Source organism: Eschrichtius robustus, chromosome 18, assembly GCF_028021215.1.
Source record: "Eschrichtius robustus isolate mEscRob2 chromosome 18, mEscRob2.pri, whole genome shotgun sequence".
NCBI classification, from domain to species: domain Eukaryota; kingdom Metazoa; phylum Chordata; class Mammalia; order Artiodactyla; family Eschrichtiidae; genus Eschrichtius; species Eschrichtius robustus.
Window position 1 is genome coordinate 26,314,039 of NC_090841.1, and position 10,009 is coordinate 26,324,047.

The following is a 10,009-nucleotide window of genomic DNA, read 5'->3' on the forward strand; positions in this document are numbered from 1 at the left end:
CTCAGTGGTTAAAAAAAACAAAAACCTGTCCTAAACTTGCAATTTGAATAGTCATATATTTTGCTGCAGAAATATTTGTTTAATAACAGTGCTACCACAGATCCTGCTGAGGTTATTAAAAAATCAATAGTATATCTGTACTGCATTCTAAAATTCAAAATCCTGAATTCAGAAACACATCTGGCTCCAAAGTTTTTGAATAGAGTTACGTGTACCTGTATCTGTAAAGTGCAGAGAGCAGTGCTTAATGTATATGCATTTAGGCTGAGAGGTTTAAATAGTGTAGAAAGCCTTTTTGTTCTAAGTCCTTCAAGATTCAGGATTCTGTCTGAGGAAGGTATATCAGCTGCTTAAAAATCATTAGTATAATTAAAAAAAAATTACAGTGAGAGCATAAAAGTTCGCAGAAAAGCTTTTATTTTGAATGAGTAGTTATTTTAATTTACGTAAGCAGAGCTTAAATATGCAAGTATTGTCAGCAGTACTTTAAAAAGAATCATAAATTAGGAACTTCCCTGGTGGCACAGTGGTTAAGAATCCACCTGCCAATGCAGGGGACACGGGTTCGAGCCCTGGTCCGAGAAGATCCCACATGCTGCAGAGCAGCTAAGCCTGTGCGCCACAACTACTGAGCCTGTGCTCTAGAGCCTGTGTGCCACAACTACTGAAGCCCGCGCGCCGCAACGAAGAGTAGCCCCTACTCGCTGCATCTAGAGAGAGCCCGCGAGCAGCAACGAAGACCTAACGCAGGCATAAAATAAATAAATAAATAATTTTTAAAAAAGGAATCATAAAGTATAGTGGTGCCAGAACACACAAACTATATGTAGAATGTTAAGGGACTTCCTTTCAGAAGTTCTTTGATTTTAATTCCATTTTAATTTAAATTCAAGACAGTAAAACTATTAGGGCTTATAAAAACAAGTCGCAAAATCACGCCACTTGTAAACCACAGGTTCTGTCCTGTTATTTCCATCAGTGTAGAGAAACTGATAGTTGTTTTTTTGCAAGAGTTAGTTCATCAGTCTATTCCCTCTCTACCCTGCTCCCTGCCCCTCAAACAATCAGTGGGGAGCAAAAAGTATGTGCAGTCCTTTGTATATAGACACTAGAACTATAGACTCAAGTTTGGGGGTCTTCTCTCCCAACTACCACTTTTTGTCACTCATTTGGACTCTAACATTGACCTTTTCTGTGACCTAATTGACTACAAATGAACACTTTCCTAAGTTAGCTAGCTTAACTTAGTGCCTGTGAAATATGCTAAGAAATTGAATGTATTTCCTTGGAATTACTACTTACTATTTTGCTATTTATTAGTTGCAAAATGATCAGTTTATTTCGACTACCACAGAGGTAATTGTTTCATAGCAGAAAGGACACTAACACGTGAATTTGGAATCTTAAAATCCCAGTTTTGGTATGTTAATAATGGTGTGTTTTGAGGACAAGTGACTTAACCCTTCTGAACTTATTTTTCTCATCTCTAACACTAGATGATAATTACCTGTCAGGATTGTGAGGACTTAACTAAGTCCTGACTCAGAAGTATGTGACCAATAATTGTCACTTAAGTATAAAGTCCTTGATTTTTTTTCTCAGTGCTGGTGAGTAGTAGAATTCCTAAAAGTAAGGTAACAAATCTGACTTTTAGCTGCTATTCAAGGGCAGCCTCAGCCGTTTTTTTAGCTGTATCTGTCACTGCTTCACTGTGTACCTAAGCTCCAGGCACACAGGAATAGTCTATTTAGGGGTTTGCATACTTTTTTTGTAAAGGGCCATATAATGAATATTTTAGGCTTTGTGTGGCACATAAAGACTCTATTGCATGTTCTTGTTTTTAGTTTGCAGACCTCTGCTCTGTCTGAATATCCCATGTATTTTTATTCCTTCTTCCATCTGACCTGGAAAGCTTCAATTTCCTATTGATGTGTCAAAACTAAGTTAATTATGCCATCTCCAGGAAAGCTGTTTAATCTTGTTCTACTCTGTCAATGACTGGCTTTGTAGCAGTTGGATTGGGTTATTTGCTTATGGTTGAGGCACCCATTAGATCCTTTGATAGAATCAAACCAAAACCACGGTGTCCTGTGAGCATGTTTGAGAGTTTCATCTGTTCATTATCAAGTCACTACAGTTGACTCATTTCTTCCCGCGTGACTGAGCTGCTTTGGGGAGGGTTGGGGCGGGGGCTGGCTTTGAACTTTGTACCTGCAGTACCTGGTGCATGGAGAATAAGCTTTCAGAGTTTGGTAGATGGTCTTAACGCTGCACAGAGGAATGCCCTTATTTTCTTCTCTTCATTCTTTTAAGTGTCCTCAGTTAGAATACTCTTGTTAAATCCCCCCTTCCATCCCCTCCACAGGAGTTCATTTCCACTCCAGCTGTGTTGTGGTGGAGGTGCCTTGTTGATGCATCTGTTAAGGCAACGCTCAGAGTTTCACCGATTTTAGGGTTAGTTGTAAGGTGTCTGTTTTACCCTGTGTGTCCTACTTCATTACGTTGTTATTTACTTATTTTTGGATCTTTGATGCCGAGTACAGTGCCTTTCACATAGTAGATATTCAAGTATTGAAACTGTTGTTGCACACTAAACTAAAGAATTAATTTTAAAAACTACTTTGTTTATAATATGTGCCCTTGAAATTATTTATTCATCAATATAGATAGAATAGTAATTTAAAAATAGATATTTAACCCCTGGTCATGAGAGCTAAATATAATTTGTTCTTCAGTTATCTACACCACTAGAGGGAATAGCAATTACGTAACTAATCAAAAGCCATGTGATACGTATTTTTTTGTGTTGCCATTTAATTTTCAGATTCTTTTTATTCCCCCCGATTGTTTTAAAACCAAAATATATGTGTTTCCTTAAAGAAAGGACTGAAATTTACTTTCTAATTAGGTTAGTCATCCTTTGAGAAGAAATTTTGAGCCCAAGAAACTTGGGTAAAGGAGGCCAGAGTTTTACAAACCCCTGAATTGGTTTGGGCATATGCACAGGTCTGGAAACTAAGAGTGAGTTGAGCAATTTCATTTATAAGCATACCAACTTCTAGAGGCAAAAATTTGGACTGCTTACTAGTACATTTTTTTTCTGGAAAACCCCCAAAGAGATTCTGAGCTACTGAATACCACATGAACCTCTTTGGTAAGGGTTACGTACTTTATTTTTTTAACAATATTAATACCTTTGCCGTCTTTCAAAAGCCATATACTTTTTTTCTTGGATTGGGTTTTCACTTTAATTTTGGTAATAGAATAATATATAGAATAATATAGGTAAGTGACAAATACATGTTCATGGTATCATACCCATTCGTTCATTCATCAACGTTGAGTGCAAGGTATGTGCCAGACACTGTTCTGGACACTAGGGATACACGGGTGAACAGATTCCCTGCATTTATGAAGCCCAACTTACGGGGGAGATAAGCAGAATGTATGTTAAATGACGTTAAGTGCTAAGGGAGAAAACTGCACGTGCGAAGAGGCCCGTAGGTGGTTGAAATTTGAGATAGGAGACCAGTTGAGAACTCAGTGAGCGGACCTGAACTCAGTACAGACTGGAAGGGAGCAGAGGGAGTGGTGCAGGTTCCTGAGAAGGAGCATTGCCAAAAGCAGGTGCAGCAGATGTGCAGGTCTCAGTGTGTGTGCGGGACTCCAGGGAGGCTGTGGGTCTGGGGCCGGGCTGGTGAGCGTTGGGATTGAGTGAGTGGAGGCAATGGGGGCCTCAGTCACGTAGGGCCTTGCAGGTGGTAGAGGTGACGTGATGGTAGCCAGTGCCAGGGCTTGCCCCAGCTTAATGTGGAATCCTGTTGTCCTCAGTGCTGTCAGAATTTTACTGGTTATCGTTCTTTTTAAAAATGTTCTGATTTTTATCAAGTGTATATACAGTCGAATCAAATTCAGTTTATAAATCTAGCAGGGATTGCGGTGGAGTTTTGCTCTGAACACCTGATGGTATTGACGTGAATGAATTTGAGTTATGGTATATGACTTGGTGGGTATATGCGAAGGCCTCGGGTTCAGTACTTCCTTGAAATATTTATTTCTGTTCTTTTAACACATTAAATTACAGATAATGTCACATTTTAGTGTAATCTGTGTTTAGCAAAGCTGTTTCCTGTTCTGCAATATAGGTATGGTTACAGCATACTAGATGCTGAGACAAAATTGGATTAATTAGAATGATTGGTTGTGAACAGGGACTTAATGAGTGTGGCATAGGATTTTATGTTTAATAGAATTGTCAAAATCAGATCAGCAGGCATGTTCTTATGGGCCGTCTGCCAAGACTGGAAGTCACTTTGGTACCTGTACTCCCTTAAACGTGTATTTGCATTCCATTCCTTGTCAACGTGAGACAAAACAAAGAAAAATAAAATCAGAATTTTAGAGCTGGAATGAATCTTAAGTACTGTTTGGTTTTACAAATGCATTTTTTCCCAGAGCACTCTCATACACTTTTTTCTTCATAAGAGTTCTTTAACTCACACAGATAGTTAGTTGGTGATAGAATCAGAATTTAACTTGGATAAAACTTAAATTATTTACCCCAGTCTTGTACTGATCTTCTGACAGTTGTCCCAAGTATCAGGCAACTAAAAATTCCAGCATTGGGAAGATATTCTGTATAAGATAGTGGTTCTCAAGCTTGAGGGTGAGTGACCCTCACCTGGGAAGCTTGTTTTTTTAAAAATGTAGGCTTTCTCTGTTTCCTTCCTGAGATTTTGAATCAGTAGGTTTGCGATAGGGCCCAGTAAATCTGTGTTTATCATGACCTGGTGACTTTGAAGTATGTGACCTGGGACCTTGCCCTTAAAAAAATGATTTCGCGGAGTAAAGGTGAGAGAGAATTAAAAAGTGAGGTTATTGGCGCTAATCATCTCTGATGTCTTATTTCTGAAAAATTTTAGAAAAAAGTAAAAAGCTACTTGAGATCTTGTTCTTTTGAAGAACTTGTTTCCCTCTTACATAGATGTAAAGGCAGAGGAGAAATGCTTAATGATTATTTTTGTTCCTCTGTCATCAGAACCTTAGGGTCATCATGATACAAGTCATTGAATCCATATAACCACATGGTACACCACATGATGAAAGAAAATCTTTTTCAGTGAAAGTGAAACAAATTGAGACTATGTGGACAAGATGCTAGTTTATCATTGCTGAGATATTACTAAAACTGAGCAGAGAATATTAGAATAGTCAATATTCATGGAGTATCTATAGAATATGATAGTACTGATTGATAATAAGGCACTATTTCTTTAGTGACTGGAATATTCTCAGATGTTGCCTGATTACACCTAGGTGCTAAGTGAATTAAAAATTATGGTGGTGCTGGTGGATTAAGTCGAGTAGAATATGTTAGGGAGATCTTTCTGGAGTGGAGATCTTTTTCACTATGTAGTTGTATAGTTACCTTAGTAACTAATAGGCAGGAATATGGTTTTAATTGAAAAGAAACCACTTGCCTTTAAAAGCATAATGTCCTAGATGAATGGATAAAGAAGATGTGGCACATATATACAATGGAATATTACTCAGCCATAAAAAGAAACGAAATTGATTTATTTGTAGTGAGGTGGATGGACCGAGAGTCTGTCATACAGAGTGAAGTAAGTCAGAAAAAGAAAAACAAATACCGTATGCTAACACATATATATGGAATCTTTAAAAAAAAAAAAAAAAAAAAAGGTTCTGAAAAACCTAGGGGGCAGGACAGGAATAAAGATGCAGACGTAGAGAATGGACTTGAGGACACGGGGAGGGGAAAGGGTAAGCTGGGACGAAGTGAGAGAGTGGCATGGACATATAAACACTACCAAATGTAAAATTGATAGCTAGTGGGAAGCGGCCATATAGCACAGGGAGATCAGCTCAGTGCTTTGTGACCACCTGGAGGGGTGGGACAGGGAGGGTGGAGGGAGAAGACACAAGAGGGAGGAGATATGGGGATGTATGTATATGGTATAGCTGATTCACTTTGTTATAAAGCAGAAACTAACACACCATCGTAAAGCAATTATACTCCAATAAAGATGTTAAAAAAAAAAAACACACATAAAAGCATAATGTCCTGCTAAGAGAAAATTTATGCTTGGTAAGTTTATTCCAGGTCTTTGACTGTGTCAGTGTAAAGTAAATTTATTATAAAAAGATGGATAATAGTCTAGGTTAATGGAATATAGGCAGTTGAAAAGAAAATTTTTAGTAATTAAATAATCCACACCTTTGAAAGGCTGAAGAACAGGAAGCTAAAGAAATCATGTTTAAAAACAAAATGTATTGCAAGTAAATTTGCAAATACAATGCTAGGTTTCAGAAAAAAGTGTATAGAGGTTATTTCTTCCAAACTATCTCATTGCTATTAAAATTTTTGTAGCCATGTTACAGATGAGAAAAAGGAGATTGATTCAATTACAGAAATTTGATATGAAGAGAATATTTGTAAAGGAAAAGGCACAAAGAGAACAGGGATATGACATATAACATCTGTAAAGTTATTAGCTCATTTGTTTAAAGGAACTTAAATCGTTTTTAATAATTTGGTGTTTTAACATAGTGATTTATTTATAGCTTTGTAGGTATACTGTTTCCAGTCCCATTACTTACCTTTATCACTCTATGGTGATAACATAGACCCTAATGAAGACTGACGCCTGTGTATTTGATTTAAAAACTATTAAGACATGGTAAAGGTTCAGTAAGCCAAACACCTTAGCAAATATTTGCTAGGTTCGGTTATACACGCATAAATGTATATATAGATGTACTTACCTTTACACAGTAAGTACCCCAAAACTGTATGTAAATTGATTACTTTTGAGTGTAAGCAGTTTAAATAAAACCTGTGGTTGAGTCCCTATATTGTTAAAGGTCAGTCAATACTAACTTAGTTTTGTAAATTTGATTCTAACATACTGGGCTTTTCAAAGTGAAACCTGTATATGCATATAAAATATGAGCATGCATATATGTACCAAAACCCTTAAAAGGAATTCAGCTTTCTTTTATAAACACCAAAACTCACTCTGCCTGTAAAATGTTTTTGCTAAAGTTTGCATCACTGACTCTCAAATTTGCACCTTTCTGTCTGCATACACTACTAGGACTGTCTGTGCATGTAGATTTTTGTCAGCTCCCTCCTTCCCCCTCAATAAATCCGTTAACTTAAAAAAAATGTCACACTTCTATAGAATAAATGTTCATAAAACAAATTAGCATATTCAGCTTATACAGAAATAAAAATTAAATTATTCCATTCACACAAGGAATTTCTACTTTGTAAAAATGTAGCTTGTATTTTGGAGTGTAATAAAATCTGATGTAAGGACAGCTGTTGAGTGGGTTAAGTGATTATTCTGAATATATTTACTTTTTTAGTGTCAACAATTATTTGAGGTGATGGTGGGAAGGAGTTATAAGGATGAAGTTAAACAAGTTTTTAACGTTGCAATGGAAGTTTGTTCCATGAGATATGTTAATGTAATATAGAACACTTAATGAAGCCCAGCAATACCATTTCTTCATTTTCTCTCTGTGCTGACACAGCAGCATCTATCACATCCAAGACTACTGAGTCAAACTAGGACCGTAGGACCTTGAAAATGAACCTGTGATGTCCATTAGGATTGGTTTATATCACCACTGAGAATTAATTAAAGGACAAGTCAAGATTCAGCACAGCAAACTGGGCAGCATTTGCAGCTTTTGGACTGGCCTGGTTAGAGGTTATTTAGGGATTAGTACCAATTTGCAAAAAGTTTGTATTCAGCAGTGTTGTCTCTTCCGTAAAGTACATTCTTCCTTTGTACACTTGATTCTTCCCTTTCAAAGTAGACCTTTAGTTTTCTTCATTGAACACAATTTGAGTCTCTTTTGTCATTCCTATGCTTAATCCAACCTTGAGTTTCCCCTCTGCCCTTAAAACATCCATTTTCTTTCATGTTACGTTGACTTCCTTGGGTATTGAGTGACTTTTCATAACAGCATAATTCCATTCTTTGTTAAGTAAGTAAATACACCTGTGTTTCATTTAATTGTGGTGCTTTAAAAAGGAAACACCTTTTCAAGAGGCAGCCTTCCTTCCCTATGACACGCTCTCCTCCTTGCTAAGTCTGGCATCTCTTCAGTTATCACATGGAAAGCTACCAAGGGGATCCAGCTAAAATGGAAACTTAACCAGCCTCCTCCTTGCCCGAAACCTTTCATTGGTTTCCTATTCCTTATCCCAAAATAAATTCAATTAACATGCAGTATGAGTAAGATACAGCTCTTGCCTACATTTCCATCTCTTTTTTTTTTTTTTTTTTGGCCACACCTCGCGGCATGCGGGATCTTCCCGACCAGGAATCGAACCTATGCCCCGTGCAGTGGAAGCGAGGATTCTTAGCCACTGGACCACCAGGGAAGTCCTACATTTCCATCTTGATATTTTTCTACCTCAGCCTGAATGCTCTGTTTCCCTGCTTGTACCATACAGCCTCACCTCTACTTGACCTATTCCCTCTGCCTGGAATGCCCTTCCTTTCACCACCCGGCTAACTCCTGCTCATCCTTGAGTACCCATTGAAGGCATTCTTTCTCCAAGAAGCCCAATGCTCCCATCTTTATCAAGGCCTTTGGTGTACCGAATCCCAATTAGCTGTTCTCTCATTAGACCACAAGCTCTTCTGGGGTGGGATCACTGACTCGATCTTTTTTTTTCCTTTTATTTCCAGATCCAAGTACATACAGGTTGCTGGGTAGTGAGGTGGGAGATGGTGTGCAGAACCATTGGCACTTATTTGCTTAGTTAATAGAGTGACAACCATTTTGAAAACTCAACGTGTAAAATTTGTAACTGTAGGAAGTTGCTGCTGCCTGAACAGTGTGATCATTACATATAATTCAATGTGTATCTTTCCTTCATCCCTTTTTTCTCCAAAGACTAGCTTGCTGTACATTCCATTAAATGCAGGTATATGAGTGTTCATCTGATAACCAAGTTTTAAAAATTCTGTATGACTTTACAGATTTAAATTGCCAACACTAGATATACAGTAGTATGGTGTATATAGACTATGGGACTGTCATGGTATCAAGACCTTTCATCTCTGAATCTTTGTGTTGTCTTGGAAAACTTTTATTTTCCTTAGGAAAGTTCTTAAACTATGAGAGTCAAAACTAAGTATCAAAAACATGAAATACCTGCTCATCTTCCTGATCTAATATTTTAATTTTTAAAGACAGTCCTTGTTCCTGAGATTCTTTATGTCATTATAGATAAGTAAGCCATTCCTCCTCAGCCGTGTCTGTCAAGCCGCACTGCCAGCCCTGTTACTAGGAGAGTAACTTATTGGTAATTGGACTACATCAGCAGCCTGATTTGTACTGCAAAGGTAGAAATCATTACGCTGCTTCATGCCCAGTGACCACTTACTGAAAGCAGACTGACAGGTTGTGAAGACCTGGTTTTCAGAATGTCAATGAAAGTCCTTCCCTACAAGTCTGATTTACCTTCGACTACATTTTCCTTCTTTATCCTAATGCTTGCTAATGCTCTTGTCTTGGGGGTGACTCTTAAGAGGGCAGCCATCTGTTAATCACATGCCAGCACATAGTATAGATAAAGAATTTCCTATGAGCTGCCTTATAATGTTTACTCTCAGATGCCATTATATGTCTTGTTTTCCCTTTTCCGTCTATGTTTTTATCTAGGAACTCTGGGGGCACATTTGCAAGACTGGGAAAGAACAATAAAGGTTAAGAACAACTGAGGAATTATGTACAAATAACAACAGCAGACAACTAAATTGTTTAGTCAGTGACGATTTAAAAGGAACTCAAGTGTACAGTTGAGATCTTTGACAAATTGTAAATAATTTTTCATGATTATTTCAAAATAGCTTGGTAAGGAAGTCTTAAAAGCAGGCCTTACTGGCAAAGAAAAGCAAAAAATAGCAAGTAATAAAAGGATTATGATGATATTTTAGAGTTAAACTACCCTTTCAGTACATTT